Genomic DNA, 15872 nt, shown 5'->3' with positions numbered 1-15872 from the left:
CTCCTCCTCCTGCTTTAACACCCTCCCATGCTTCGCAAGATCTACAGATGGATCCCCACTGGAACCAGAAGGATGGTCACCCAAGGCCTCATCAGCAGCAGACTAGACTGTGGCAACGCCCTCTACGCGAGAACCACAGACAAACTCCAGAAAAGACTCCAACGCATACAGAACGCTTCCGCATGCCTCATCCTCAACATCCTACAACACAGCCACCTCACAGCCCACCTCAGAGAATTGCACTGGCTCCCGTCAACAAGAGGATCAACTTTAAGCTCTACACCCATGCTCAAAACGCCGGACCATCATACCTCAACAAACGACTCACCTTCTACACCGCTAACCGCGAGCTTCGCTCTGCTGACCTCACCCTTGCCACTGTCCCACGCATCCACATAAGGACCACGGCAGCAGATCATTCTGCCACCTCGCCGCCAAGACATGGAACATCCTCCCCAACCACCTGTGACAGACCCAGGACCTGCCGACCTTCAGGATACTTCTCAAGACCTGGCTGTTCGAGCAGTAGCAGCACCCTCCCACCCCCCTTTAGCACCTTGAGACCCTCCAAGGTGACTAAAATGCTCTACAAATGACTGATTGATTGATTGATTGATGGGTGTGCATTGTAGGTTGTGGGGAGGGACTGATCTCTCCTTTTATACATCTCTCCCAGTTGATGGGTGTGCATAGAGGATGCAGGGAGTGACTGACCTATCCTTGCAGATCTCTCTCTCCGGTGACAGTTGTGTGCATTAGGGTGTGGGGAGGAACTAGCCTCTCCTTTCAGACCTCTCTCTCAGATGAAAGGTGTGGGTAGTAGGGTGTATGGATGGACTGGCCCCTCTCATGAAACCTCTCTCTGTAATGATAGGTGTGCACAGTAGTGTGTGGCAAAGGATTGGCCTTTCCTTTAAGACATCTCTCTCAGATGATGGGTGTGCATAGTAGGGTGTGTGGAGGGACTGACCTCTCTGCTCAGACCCCTCTCTCATCAGACATGTGTGCTTAGTAGGGTGTGGGGAGGGAGTGGCCTCTCCTCCAGACCTCTCTCTCAGATGAAGGGTGTGCCTAGTAGGTGTGGGGAAGGACAGGCCTCTCCTTTCAGACCTCTCTTTCAGATGACGGGTGTGCCTAGTAGGGTGTGGGGAGGGACAGGCCTCTCCTTTCAGACCTCTCGTTCCGATGATGGGTATGTGTAGTAGGGTGTGTGGAAGGACAGGCCTCTCGTTTCAGACCTCTATCTCAGATGATGGCTGTACATAGTTAGTAGTAGGTGTGACCTGTCCTCTCCTTTCAGACCTCTCTCGGATGACGGTGTGCGTAGTAGGTTGTTTAGAGGGATTAAATTCTCTGATGAGATTTTTCTCTGTAATGATGGGTGTGTGTAGTAGGGTGTGGGGAGGGACTGATTTCTCCTTTCATACATCTCTCCCAGATGATGCGCGTGCATACTAGGGTGCAGGGAGGTACTGGCCTCTCCTTTCAGACCCCTCTCCCAGTTGGCGGGTGTATGTAGTTTGGTGTGAGGAGGCACTGGCCTCTCCTTTCAGACCACTATCTCAGATTATGGGTGTGTGTAGTAGGGTGAACGAAGAGACTTAACTCTATTCACAACTTTTCTTAAGCCAACAGGAATACAAAGTAGATGCTAATAAATGCCATCTGAAGCAACACTTCTTCCTACACTAATACATGCATATACAAGAGTACATTAAAACATCTTCCTAAATTCCACAATCCTGCAAGATGTTTGTGAGATTGTAAAATTAAAGAGGATGAACCTTCATACTTATCACAGTACCTATCAGTTACACACTTTTTCCCCAAAAAACAAAGAAACACAATATGCATTCATAATAGTAGAATGTATCTAGAACTCATGTACTGTTTTTTACTATTCACGACCATGATAGTCGAGTGAGATTCAAAGAACTAGTTAAAAACAATATACATTTTTTTGCTCCGTATTTATCCCTCCTCTCTCAATCCAGGGTGACAGCTTGCCTTCTACTGCCCCCTATAAAGCTTGTATCTTAATTTCCGCAACACCTTCAATTTTTCACAGTAAACAGTAATTTAATCTTCTAAAACTTCAACAGCTCCTGCAAGAACATGAAGGCCCACAGGAAAAACGGGCCTCTCAAACAATCATAGGCCTCCATTGTATAATTTGTGATCTCGCTGGATACTCTCAAGACTCTCACAAGGACAACTGTCCAAGTGTCCAAATATCTATATTATTTGGACCCTTAATATCTCAAAAACTACTGAACAGATTTTCACCAAATAAAAAAATGCACTACCTGTGGACCAAGATCTAGTTTCATTCCAAACTAGCTTCCTTCACAATTTTGTGTAATTCCATTCAACAGTTTTTGCTGTAAACTTGTCTAAAGAGTGCTGTAGAAAATGTATGGAGATTTTTAGTTTAGAGACATACCTTTTTTCTCATGCCATGCTAGAAACATCGCTCCAAAACATTCCAGTAAGGAGCTGAGGTGGATGAACTTTTTATGGAAAGTTTTGAGAAGATTCGACAAATGAGGCCACTAAACACCCTCCCTTTCAAAAATGTTTTAAAAAGGATTGGGAAAGCCCCGGGGGATGGGGTCCGCAGAGGGTGGCTACTGGGCCCTCTCCTGTTTATAATTAATATATATATATTTTTTTTAAAAAGATAAGGCCAGGCCCTGGGGGATGGTGTCCCTGGGGCCAAAAGCGGTTCAGGGAAGGGGGCCACGCATCCCTCCTTCCATAAAAAAATGTTTTCATCGGTCCCCCAGGTGATGGGGTCTCCAGGGCCGAAATCCGCCTCAGTAGGAGGGCTGCACACCCCTCCCTTTAAAATATATATATATTTTTTTACAAAGGGCTCGAGCCTTGGGGGGTGGGGTCCTCTGGGCCCAAAAGGTACAAGGGAAGGGGGGCATACAGCCCCATCACCCCCAAAAAAGCAACAACAACTCACCCTACGCCCCGCCCCTCCCTGCACAACTCTGCAAATGCACCTCCTGGCACCATCTTGGTTGAGAAATGTAGTCCCCGTCACTATTGAGGGTCCTTTTTAAAGGCCAACTACCTCCGGTAAGCCCTACAGAGCTGGGTTGCTCAGAGGTGGTAGGAGGCCACACCCCTTTTTACAGCACTCTGCGAATGTGCCTCCTGGTGCACTGCTGCTTGGGGGATAAAGTCCAGTTTAGTCCTGAGGTCCACGGGACACAAGGGGACCTCATCACACCATCACCAGTGCACCAGTAGGCAAGTTTGTGAGTGGTGTAAAACAGGGCATGTGTAGGGTTTACTGGAGGTACCTAGTGGGCTAGTTGGTCCCTAACGATCCTCAAGAGGTAAGAGGACTTCATCCCCTATCCCAGAGCACACCAGGAGGTGCTTTTGCAGAGTGGTGGAGAATGGGGGCATTGCCTGGGACCACGTCTCAGCAATCCCAGTGTGAGGGGCTCATTGGAGGTAACAGATAGGCTAGTTGGCCCCTAAGAACCCCCAGAAGTGAAGGGGACTTCAATCCCCATCCAAGAGTGTTCCATGGAACGCGTTTGCAGAGTGGTGGGTAGAGGGGGGGGGCATGCCTGCCATGAGAATTTAGCAATCCTGCTGTGTGGCACTTTCTGGAGGTAATAGGAGGGGTAGTTGGCCCCCAAGGATGTCTGTGTGGGCCCACTACCCCTCATGTTACCTTGAGTAAGTCCTATACAGTGGGATTGCTAAGAGGTCTTCGGGGGGCCACACCCCCCTTTTGCCACCTCTCTGCAAACATTCCGCCTGGCGCACTACTGGTTGGAGGTTAAAGTCCACTTTGCTCATGAGAGACTTTGGTGGCCAAGAAGCCCTCCTAGTACCTCCTGTAAGTCCTAACCAGCAGAATTGCTAAGCACTGGTCAGAGGCCCAGTCCCTTTTCTCCAGCACTCTGTAAATACGACTACTAGTTAAAGATGCATTTGCAATGCAATAGGTCACACATTTGCGAGAGTTAGAGGTATTGGTGTAAACATTTTTTACTAATGTTCTTTGGAGTGGGGTGGATGTACGTTGTGTGTAGTGAAATTATATGGTATGTTGTGCAGTGAAATTATGTGGATAGAAAGTATGTGGTATTTATTGTGCAGCAATTATGTAGAGTGAGATTAAGTGTTATGGAGAGTAATTATTTGGTATGGTACTCTGTGTTGTGAAGTTGTAACCTCAGGTTTTGTCTTCCTCGTTTCCATAGTAGCTAAACTATAAACTCAATGAGACAAAAAAAAGAAGGAGCCACTGAGGAGTACTTCTGGACTAGTCAGAGGTATGAGCAGGGCCACAGGAATTATGTGACTGTTCAGCTGCACGGATTTTTGCTTAATTATACATTTTCCGCATTTGCCACATAATCCATAATCTGCTGCATAATATACAGATTTGAACAAACAAAACCATGTTTCTAGCTCACACGGCTCAAACATTACCAAAAATGCAGAGACAAGTGTAACAACGTGGTGGAAGGTTCTTTGCAAAGCTAGAATGGTCACGTGTTACTTATTGCTGAATGTGGTTGTTAAATTGGTACTAATGGTGCACAAACCACTTGTGCTTCTTTCTGTGCCTATCTTGCCTCTTTCTGCATTTCTCTTGCTTCTTTCTGCACCTTTCTTCCTTTTTCTGTGCATCTCTTGCCTCTTTCTGCACATCTTTTCCACTTTCAGTACCTCACTTCTTTCTGTACCTCTTACTTCTTTCCACACCTCTCTTGCTTCTTTCTTCTGCACCTCTCTTGCCTCTTTATGCACCTCTCTTGCCTCTTTATGCAATTCTCTTGCCTCTTGCTTCACCCTCTTCCCTCTTTCTGCACCTCTCTTGCCTCTTTCTGCACTTATCTTGCCTTTATCTGCACCTCGCTTGCTTCTTTCTTGAGTTCCTTTGCTTTTTTCTGCACCTCTCTTTTTTCTTTCTGCACCACATTTGCCTCTTTCTGCACCTCTGTTGCTTCTTTATGAAGTTATCTTGCTTCTTTATTCACCTCTTTTGCTTCGTTCTGCCTGGTGCCTGTTTGTGCACCTCTGTTGCCTCTTTCTGCATTTCTCTTGCCTCTTATGTTGCTTCTTTCAGCACTTCTTTTGCCTCTTACTGCACCCCTCTTGCCTTCTTCTTCACCTCTGTTGCTTCTTTACGCACTTCTTGTGCTTCTTTCTGCACCTGTTGCTTCTTTCTGCACCCCTCTGGCATCTTTCTGCACCCCTATTGCCACTTTATGCACCCCTCTTCCCTCTTTCTGCATGTCTCTTGCCTCTTTCTGCACCTCTCATCCCTCTTTCTACCCCTGTTTTCCCTTTTTTTGCATCTATCTTGCCTCTTTCTGTACTTCTCTTCCCTCTTTCCGCAACTCGGTTGCTTCTTTCTGTAATTCCCCTACCTCTCATTGCATTGCTCTTGACCCTTCTGCACCTCTGTTGCCTATTTCTGCACTTCTCTTGTTTCTTTCTACACCTCTGTTGCGTCTTTCTGCACTTCTCTTCCCTCTTTCTGCACCTCTCTTGTCTCTTTCTGTACCCTGGTTCTATCATCCTGCACCTCTCTTGCCTGTTCCTGCACATCTCTTGCCACTTTCTGCAGTTCTCTTGCCTCTTTCTGATCTTCTGTAGATTCTTTCTGCCTTTCTCTTGCTTCTTTCTCTACCTCTCTTGCTTCTTTCTACACAACTCTTGCCTCTTTCTACACCCCTCTACCCTCTTTCTGCACCCCTGCTCCCTCCTTCTGCAACGCTCTTGCCTGTTCCTTCACCAATCTTGCCTCTTTCTGTACTTCTCTTGCCTCTTTCTGTACCTCTATTGTTTCTTTCTACACTTCTCTTGCTTCTTTCTGTACTTCTCTTGCTTTTGCTGCACTTCTCTTTCCCCTTTCTGCACTTCTCTTGCATCTTTCTGTACTTCTGTTGCCGCTATCTGCACCTCTGTTGCTCCTTCTTGTACTTCTCTTGCCTCTTTCTGCACTTTTCTTGCTTCTTTTCTGCACCTCTCTTTTTTCTTTCTGCACCACTTTTGCCTCTTTCTGCAACTCTGTTGCTTCTTTATGAAGTTCTCTTGCTTCTTTCTTCACCTCTCTTGCTTCGCTCTGCCTGGTGCCTGATTGTACACCTCTGTTGCCTCTTTCTACATTTCTCTTGCCTCTTATGTTGCTTCTTTTAGCACTTCTTTTGTCTCTTACTGCACCCCTCTTGCCTTCTTCTGCACCTCTGTTGCTTCTTAACGCACTTCTCGTGCTTCTTTCTGCACCTGTTGCTTCTTTCTGCACCCCTCTGGCATCTTTCTGCACCCTTATTGCCACTTTATGCACCCCCCTTCCCTCTTTCTGCATGTCTCTTGCCTCTTTCTGCACCTCTCATCCCTCTTTCTACCCCTGTTTTCCTTTTTTTTGCATCTATCTTGCCTCTTTCTGCACTTCTCTTTCCTCTTTCCGCACCTCCGTTGCTTCTTTCTGTAATTCCACTACCTCTCATTGCATCGCTCTTGCCCCTTCTGCACCTCTTTTGCTTATTTCTGCACTTCTCTTGTTTCTTTCTACACCTCTGTTGCGTTTTTTTGCACTTCTCTTCCCTCTTTCTGCACCTCTCTTGTCTCATTCTGCAGTTCTCTTGCCTCCTTCTGCACCTCTGTTGCATCTTTCTGCACTTCTCTTCCCTCTTTCTGCACCTCTCTTGTCTCTTTCTGTACCCTGGTTCTATCATCCTGCACCTCTCTTGCCTGTTCCTGCACATCTCTTGTCGCTTTCTGCAGTTCTCTTGCCTCTTTCTGATCTTCTGTAGATTCTTTCTGCCTTTCTCTTGCTTCTTTCTCTACCTCTCTTGCTTCTTTCTACACAACTCTTGCCTCTTTCTACACCCCTCTACCCTCTTTCTTTTTTGATCAAACGTATTTTATTGAGTTCTACAAAGCAATACCATACATACGGTAAACAAAAAGAACAAAGCTGCAGCACCCACCCCAGAGACAACGCACATTTGAACCATCCACCTGTTAAACGAGGGGTCGCCAGGAGTCCATGCATGCTCGTATGGTGGTAGACAAACCTCGCTCTGTCCTCTGGTACTCTTTTCCACCAACCCCCAGGAACCCCACCCATCCCAACCTACCCCAACCGTGCTCGACTCCCATCCCCTATCAACCCTCCCCCACCCTCCCCACCCGGTGTGTTCCTTGTAGCGCCTAGAGGTGTCCATACGGGGTGCAGGCTAACCCTTGTGGCCTCCTTTGGCCTTCTCGTCGCGGAATGCCTCCGCCAGTTTCAGAACCCTGAGATACTTCGGGCAGGTGAGTTCCGTGAATTCTTGGGAGAGCAGGGAGATGAGTGGCTGCCATACCTCTCTAAACGATTCCGATGTCTGTGTGAGTGAGGCCTGTATCCTCTCCATCCCCATGATGTACCATAATCTATGTAGCCACCCCATGTGAGTGGGTTTCCTCGTAGTTCCCCAAAGTGACAGGATGTGTTGGGTCGCCGCCCCCATCGCCAACCCCACCTGTTTACCCCTTATGGATTTGAGCGGGAACATCAGGCTGTTGGGGAGCCCCAGTATCGCATAAGCCGGGAAGCGAGGAATGTCGGTGTCAAAGTGGGTGTCTATGTCCTTAAGCACTGCCTCCCAAAATTCCCGCACCGCGGTACACTCCCATAAAATGTGTATCATGGTTCCCGTTTGTCCACACCCTCTCCAGCAGTTAGGGTCTTTGCTCGGGTTCCCGCGGTGCAGTCGTTCCGGGGTCAAGTGCCAATAATAGGCGATCTTCACTGCCGCCTCTTTGCTAGCCGTGTTTCTGGCCGTATTGGTGAGCCCGGTAATATATGTCCGGCAGATCTCTCCGTGGGGGGAGGCGGGGACAGCATTAGGTAAAGTTCCGTGATGGACCGTGAGTCCGATGTTTTGGTCATAATCCACCTCTCATATGGGGTGAGCGGGCGACTGGCCAGGGGCGCCACGTCTGCGTGGGTCAGCCAATGCCTAAGTTGGAAGTACTGGTAGCGGAGCGGTTAGTCAAGTGTGTGGTCCGCTGTCACTATGTCCCATGTCAGAAAGCCCTCTGTATCAAACAGGTGGCCCGCAGAGCGGCACCCAGACTGTCGCCATTGGGGGAACGAGCGTGGGGGCCTGCCTGGGGGAAACGCTGGATTATCTAACAGGGGTGTCATAGGGGAGGGGAAAGTTGTCAGGCCCCTCGGGACCCCGGTTGCGTCCCACACTTGTAGGAGAGTTTTGGTAATAGGGGATTTCTTGAGGTACGTTGGTCTATCCGGCCGTGCCAAAAAGGGGACCTTCCATAGGGGCATGCCCGCCATGGCCCTGTCCTGAAATAACCAGTGCTTTTCCGAAGTCGGCCTAGACCACTCCAGAAGGTACCGGAGCTGCGCTGCCTGAAAATAGCGCCGCAAGTCTGGGACGCCCAGGCCCCCCTCTGCCGTTGCCCTCGTGACCAAGTCGCGCCTCATCCTGGACCTCTTGTTGGCCCACACATATTGGTTCAGGACGTCCTGCAATTTCTTCAGCATCCCCAATGGGGGAGTGACCGGGATGGTCTGAAATAGGTACAGGATCTTGGGCAGAAGGGACATTTTGATGGCGGCCACTCGTCCTAGCCACGAGAGCGGCTGTTGTTTCCACCGCGCAATGTCGCCCTGGGCACGTGACAGGAGCTTAGTGTAGTTAAGGTCGACCGTCTGGGCAGTCGCTGGCGTCAAGTCTATCCCCAGGTACTGTATTGTGGTGCTTACCTCAAGACCCCCTATGTGCAGTGACTCTCTGTTAGCCGGTCGGGTGTTGCTACCCAGCGGGAGGACCACGGACTTTTGTACATTCATTTTGAAGCCCGACACCGCTCCAAACGCCTCCATTTCCGCCAAAAAGGCCGGTAAAGATTCCCTCGGATTGTCTACTGCCACAAGAATGTCATCCGCGTACAGGCTCAGCGTTTGTTCCACCCCCCCAAACTTGATCCCCTTGATGGAGCGATTGTCCCGAACTCGCTGGGCAAAGGGCTCAATGTAGAGAGCGAACAGGAGCGGCGAGAGCGGGCAGCCCTGCCGCGTGCCCCTTTGGATGTCGAATGGCTTAGAGCTTACCCCATTGACTTTGATCGTCGCCTTCGGTGACGAATAACAACCCGCCACCCAGGAGCGGAAACGGGGGCCCACCCCGAATTTTGTCAGCGTGTGATCCAAGAAACTCCAATCCACCCTGTCGAACGCCTTCTCGGCGTCGACCGATAGCAGTGCTGCATCCGAGGCGTTGAAGTTAGCCTTGTCTATGACATGCATGATGCGTTTAGTGTTGTCTGCGCACTGCCGGGAGGGGACGAAGCCTGCCTGGTCCGGTTCGATGATGCCTGGCAGGCAGGGGCCCAGACGGGAGGCCAGGATGCCCGTGAAGAGCTTGAGGTCGAGATTGAGGAGCGATATCGGCCGATATGCCGCACATCGCGAGTGGTCCTTGCCCGGCTTCGGCAGGCCTACGAATTCTGCCTCCAGCATCTCCTTTGGGATCGAGCCCGGGCCCCCAAATGAGTTAAAAAGTTTCGTGAGGACCGGCGCCAAGAGAGGGCAAAAGGTCTTGTAAAAGCCCGCGGAGAAGCCATCCGGGCCCGGGGCAATGGCCGATATAACTTCCTCCAGGCGGATAGGGGCTTCTAACGTCTTGGCGTTCGTGTCATTGAGAGCGGTGACATCCACGGCCTCCAGGTAGGCCCTCCCCTCCTCCTCCCCCAGGTCCGGGTCAGCAGCATAAAGCTGTGCGTAGAAGGCTCGAAACGCCTCCGCTATGCGGTCATCCTCTCGAACTTCCTCGCCCTCGTCTCCGCGTATAACGGGGATTTGGGAGCGAACAGTCTTAGCCTTAAGCTTACTAGCCAGTAGGCGACCAGTCCTGTCCCCCCCTACATAGTACGTGTGGCGGAGGCAGAGCGCCGCATATTCAGCCCTGTCCAAGTCCAGACCCGCCAGTTGTGCCCTAGCAGTTTTCAGTTTGCGCCAGATCCGGGGGGCGCCCGTCCGGCAGTGAACCCGCTCTAGCTCTAACACCTGTGTCTCTAGTTCCCGCCTCCGATCCATACGCTCCTTGTTGTCCGCCGCCGCAATCGCAATGATGTCACCCCTAACGACCGCCTTGAGCGCCCCCCACAGTGTCGCCTGGGCTACCTCTCCGGTGTCGTTCAGGTCCAAGTAGCTGGCGATGCTTTGGGACAGTCGTTGTACCACCCCCTCGCGGGAGAGCAGGCTCTCCCGGAGTCGCCACTTGCCCCTGTGTGGAGGTGTGCGCGGGACTGTCAGTTGGAGGACCACCGCTTCATGGTCTGAAAGCGTCGCAGGTGTAATGTCGATGTCTTGAATCATGGGGATCATGTCTGTGGAGCCCAGAAAGTGGTCTATCCTAGCATAGGTGTGGTGCACATGCGAGTAAAAAGTGTATCCCGGGGTGGTATGGTGCCTTTCCCGCCAGACGTCAACCAGCCCTCTGTCTTTCAGCCACTGCCTCCCCAACTCTGAGAGTGCCCCTGTGTCCCCAAACCTCTTCCCGGACCTATCCACTTCGTTGTCCATGACCAAGTTTATGTCCCCTCCCACCAGGACAAGCCTCATGTCCCCCGACAGTGCTTCGGATAGCGCCCCCTTCAAAAAGGCCTCCTGTTTAGTGTTGGATGCGCAGACAGAGCCCAATGTGAAGGAAGATGTGCCTATATGGACCGCATGCACTAGGAGTCTGCCTCTAATCTCGGCTACCTTGCCCCCCACCCGTCCCCGAAAATGCTTGGCCACCAGAATAGCCACTCCTGCTTTTTTCTCTGTAGTTGTGGAGTAAAATTGATGGGGGAAGGCTCTTGCTTTCATGCGGTGCCAGTCTTTCGCTAAGAGATGTGTCTCCTGTAATATACAAAGTTCCGCCCCAGAGTGTTCGAGGAACGAAAGAACTGCCCTCCTTTTGATAGGGTTGTTAAGTCCCTTCACATTAAGGGAGAGGATACGAATGCTGTCAACTGTCATGAGTGTGTGAATGTTCCGCATGCCCTAGTGTGGGCCCCGAGCCACCTCTCCCCAGGACGCCTGGCCATAGTGCGAATCGAACACACCGAGTTCCCCCCCCACGCCCGCCCTGACCCCAACTCCCCCCCAACAATCGCCCCCCTCCCCACTCCTCACCCCTCCTCCCCCCAACTGGTGAACATAGTCCCAGGCCAATCATTTGAAAGTCTAGGCCTGTGGTAAATGAGTCAAAGTAAGGGTGTGTGGCAGTGGCGGCTCTTGGCCCCCGACCCCCCGACCAGGAGTCAAACTTAGCTGATGTCGACCGTCGCTGCAGTCATCTCACGAGTCGGCACCAGTGTCTTTGGATACCACTTGGATCGCTGCTGCCCGTTCCTGGGCTACTGTGTCGGGATTAGGCTTAAGTGACTTTTTCTGCTGCCTGCCTCGTCGCACTTTCTGCCAGCCGTCCCCCGTCGTCCGAGGGGAGCCAGATGCAGTCCCTAGAGGCCGTCCCTCGTCCACATCGTCCCGTTGCGGTTCCTCATATGGGATGTCTAGTACTGCGCAGGTGTCTCGTAGGGAGCGCAGTTGGTGCAGGGCGCCGTTCCACTTAAAAATGAGGCGGAAAGGGTGCCCCCAGGAGTAGGGCACCCCCTCCTTGCATAGGAAAGTTGTGGCAGCCCTAAAGGACCTCCGCTTCTGCAGGGTGATAGCCGACAGGTCCTGGAAAAATTCCACATTGTGGTCCTGGAAACGAAGGGGCTGTTTGAGACGTGCCGCCTTTAGTATGCGCTCCTTTAGGGGATAATCCGGCAGGAAGGCCAAGATATCCGGGGGAGGGCCCTGGGTCCGCCGGGCCAAGCCCACCCGGTGGGCCCTGTCGATGCGGATCACAAAGTTATCATCTTCTCCCAACACCATCCGGAAGAGCGCTTGTAGGTACCCTCCGCCTTGGGTGGCACGTTCCGGACTCAAATGTTATTTCGTCTGGAGCGGTTCTCCAAGTCCTCCATGTGGGACTGGAGGTCTGTCTGCTGGTCGTGGAGTCGGACAATCTCCTGCCGGAGGAATTCTATTTCTTCACTCCTGGCTTGGCCCGATAGCTCGTTGGCGGCCACTCTCTCCCCCAGATCGTCGACATCGCGCCTGAGTTCTTTGTATTCCCCGGTCATTTCCTGCCGGAAGGTCTGGATGTCCTCTTTAAGGGAGGTGAAGAGGGTCTCCATGAAAGCCTTGGTCGCCGGGGCCTCGCCTTCTGTGTGGTCCTTCCCCTTGGGGGGAGGCACCGGGGCCATCTTGTCCGGTGTTTTGTCGCCCTTGGAGGAACCCTTGACCAGCATGTCAGAGATGTTGCGGTTCCCTTTGCTGTTGTTGGACGCCATATTGTTCCCGGTCCCTGCTGGGGGCCGCAGTTGAGCCGTAGTCCCCTGCAGGACCGCAGGCTTCTTCGGTGTGCCTGGGCCGGTGGGTGGAGGGGCAGCCCGTGCACACTTAGCGCCTCCGTTCCGCGCCCTGGTCGCCTCTGTATCCTCCGTGCCTCGGCCGAAGGCCCACGCGATGCAGCCCCCTCCGATGTGTAGCGCTGGCTATGGCGCACGTGGCAACTCCCAGGTGTCCGCTGGGCCTCTCGGGCCTCCACTTCCCAGGGCCTCCGCCCCCACGATGCACAGCCTCCTCGGGGTCCCCCCTGAGGCCCCGCCACGGCCCGGCCTGTCTTCTCGTGTGTCCCCGACGGGGTCTCCGTGCCTCACTTCCCTGACAGCCGGGGCCCCCTCGCCTCAAGCCGAGCCTGTAGTACCACTGCCAGCCGAGTCTCTGGTCCCGAACGGCCCAGCCTGTGGTCCACACACTTTCTCCTTCTCCGAGGGGCCCCTGTCCCCCTGTCGCCCCTTTCTGTAGATTTCTCGTGGGTGGTCGGGCGCTGTTGCGGGCTATGGCCTTCCGCGTGTCCCCAGTAGGGCCCCTTTCGTGTGGCTTTCTTTGCTGGGCGCCAGTGGGGGGGGGGCTCTCAGCCATGCCCCGGGGGTCCCCTGGTCACCCACTATGCACTGTAGTCCTCTATGTCCAGAGCGCCAGGGCCTCACCGCCTTCCGATGCTTTCAGCCCTCCACCCGGGCTATGGTAGTTCATACGCGGGGGGGGGTCCGCCCTCACGGCTCTGTGCCCGCTCACTTGCAGGCCGTCGCTATTGTCCCCGGGGCTCCTCACCTTGCTGCGTGCTTGTCGCTCGGGCCGACAACGAGGCCAAGCCGCGCCCACCGCGACTAGGCCCAAGCCGGGGCCTCGGGTAGTTTAGGATGCCGGCGGGCCCGGCACACCACAGTCCTCCTCGGGTCCACCCGGCTCCTCGTTTGCCGCAGCTGAGGCTTGCCCCCCGGCCTCCGCAATCGCTGCAGTTGTCCCCGACCCCTCTGCTCCGGGGTCAGGAGCACTGCGGGAATCCTCCCTGGGTCGCCGTGTACTCAGGCCCCGGCACTATCTCCGCGCCATGCGGCGGCAGCGGTCCGTCTCCGCTCCGCAGCGCCCCCGCCATCTCCGGGCTCCAGAATCGGCCCCTGCTGCACTGCGGCGATTGCAGACCCTGTCCGCCGATGATGGCTGGCTCGGTGGGGGCGATGGTCCGCGAAAATCCCTCTCGGGGGATCGGGTGTAGGGAGCCACCGCGGAACACGTCCTACCGAGCCGCCATCTTAGCCACGCCCCTTTCTACCCTCTTTCTGCACCCCTGCTCCCTCTTTCTGCAACGCTCTTGCCTGTTCCTTCACCTATCTTGCCTCTTTCTGTACTTCTCTTGCCTCTTTCTGTATCTCTATTGTTTCTTTCTACACTTCTCTTGCTTCTTTCTGTACTTCTCTAGCTTTTGCTGCGCTTCTCTTTCCCCTTTCTGCACTTCTCTTGCATCTTTCTGTACTTCTATCAATCAATCAATCAATCAATCAATCAAGCATTTATATAGCGCACTACTCACCCGGAGGGTCTCAAGGCGCTGGGGGGAGGGGGTCCGCTACTGCTCGAACAGTCAGGTCTTGAGCTGCTTCCTGAAGGCGAGGTGGTCTTGGGTCAGGCAGAGGTGGGTCGGAAGGGAGTTCCAAGTTTTGGCTGCCAGGTAGGAGAAGGACCTTCCTCCTGTGGTGGCTCTTCGGATGCGGGGGACGGCAGCGAGGGCGTGGCTGGTTGATCGAAGCTGGCGTTTGGGAGCGTAGAAGTTGAGGCAGCTGTTGAGGTATCCTGGGCCTTGGTTGTGTAGGGCTTTGTGTGCGTGGGTTAGGAGCCGGAAGGTGATTATCTTGTTGACCGGGAGCCAGTGCAGGTCTCTCAGGTGTCCGGAGATGTGGCTGCGGCGGGGGATGTCCAGGATGAGTCGTGCTGAGGTGTTCTGGATCCGCTGGAGTCTCTTCTGGAGTTTGGCGGTGATTCCGGCGTAGAGGGAGTTGCCGTAGTCCAGACGGCTGGTGACGAGGGCCTGGGTGACCGTTTTCCTGGTCTCGGTGGGGATCCATCGGAATATCTTACGTAGCATGCGTAGGATGTTGAAGCACGACGAGGAGACGGCGTTGACTTGTCTGGTCATGGAGAGGGAGGAGTCTAGGATGAAGCCCAGGTTGCGTGCGTGGTCTGTGGGTTTGGGTGCGCTGCCCAGGGCGGGGGGCCACCAGGAGTCGTCCCAGGCGGAGGGAGATGATCCCAGGATGAGGACTTCCGTCTTGTCCGAGTTCAGTTTAAGGCGGCTGTTCGACATCCATTTGGCTACGTCTGTCATCCCTTCGTGCAGGTTGGCTCTGGCGGTGGCGGGGTCATTGGTGAGGGAGAGGATCAGCTGGGTGTCATCGGCGTAGGAGATGATGTTGAGGTTGTGCTGGCGTGCGATGGCTGCGAGGGGGCTCATGTAGACGTTGAAGAGTGTTGGGCTGAGCGAGGAGCCTTGAGGAACGCCGCAGATGACTTCTGTGGCCTCAGATCTGAATGGGGGGAGGCGGACTCTCTGTGTCCTTCCGGCAAGGAAGTAGATGATCCACTCCAGTGCCTTCTCCTGGATTCCGACGTTGCTCAGGTGCTGTACTAGGGTACAGTGGCAGACAGTGTCGAAGGCCGCGGAGAGGTCCAGGAGGATGAGGGCCACTGTTTCTCCGTTGTCGAACAGGGCTCGGATGTCATCGGTCGCTGCGATCAGGGCGGTCTCGGTGCTGTGGTTGGCCCGGAAGCCAGACTGCGAGAGGTCGAGGGAATCGTTCGTCTCAAGGAAGGCGGCCAGTTGCTTGTTGACGGTCTTCTCGATGACTTTTGCCGGAAATGGGAGCAGCGAGATGGGGCGGTAGTTCTTGAGGTCGGTGGGGTCGGCTGATGGTTTCTTGAGTAGAGCGCTGAGTTCGGCGTGCTTCCAGCTCTCCGGGAAGGTGGCGGTGTCGAAGGAGGTGTTGATGATGTCCCGCAGGTGGGGTGCGATGACAGCGTCGGCCTTGTTGAAGACGTGGTGAGGGCAGGGGTCTGTCGGAGATCCGGAGTGGATGGAATTCATCGTGCGGACGGTGTCTTCGGTGCAGATCGGGGTCCAGGCGCGGAGGGTGGTTGTGGGGGGCGGTGGTTTGGTTGTGGCTTGCGTTGGTTGAGTGCTGAAGCTGTTGTGTATGTCCGTGATCTTGTTGTGGAAGTAGGAGGCGAGGGAGTTGCAGAGGTCCTGCGAAGGGGTGATGTCGTTGTTTCCGGCGTTGGGGTTGGAGAGCTCTTTCACGATGTTGGAGAGTTCCTTGCTGTTGTGTGCGTTGTTATCCAGTCGTTTCTTGAATGCGGTTTTCTTGGTGGCGTGGATCAGTTGGTGGTGTTTTCGGGTGGCGAGCTTGAGGGCAGTCATGTTGTCCGGTGTTGGGTCTCT

Source organism: Lissotriton helveticus, chromosome 3_1, assembly GCF_964261635.1.
Source record: "Lissotriton helveticus chromosome 3_1, aLisHel1.1, whole genome shotgun sequence".
In the NCBI taxonomy this organism is placed as follows: domain Eukaryota; kingdom Metazoa; phylum Chordata; class Amphibia; order Caudata; family Salamandridae; genus Lissotriton; species Lissotriton helveticus.
Note: the sequence above shows the minus strand (reverse complement) of the source record.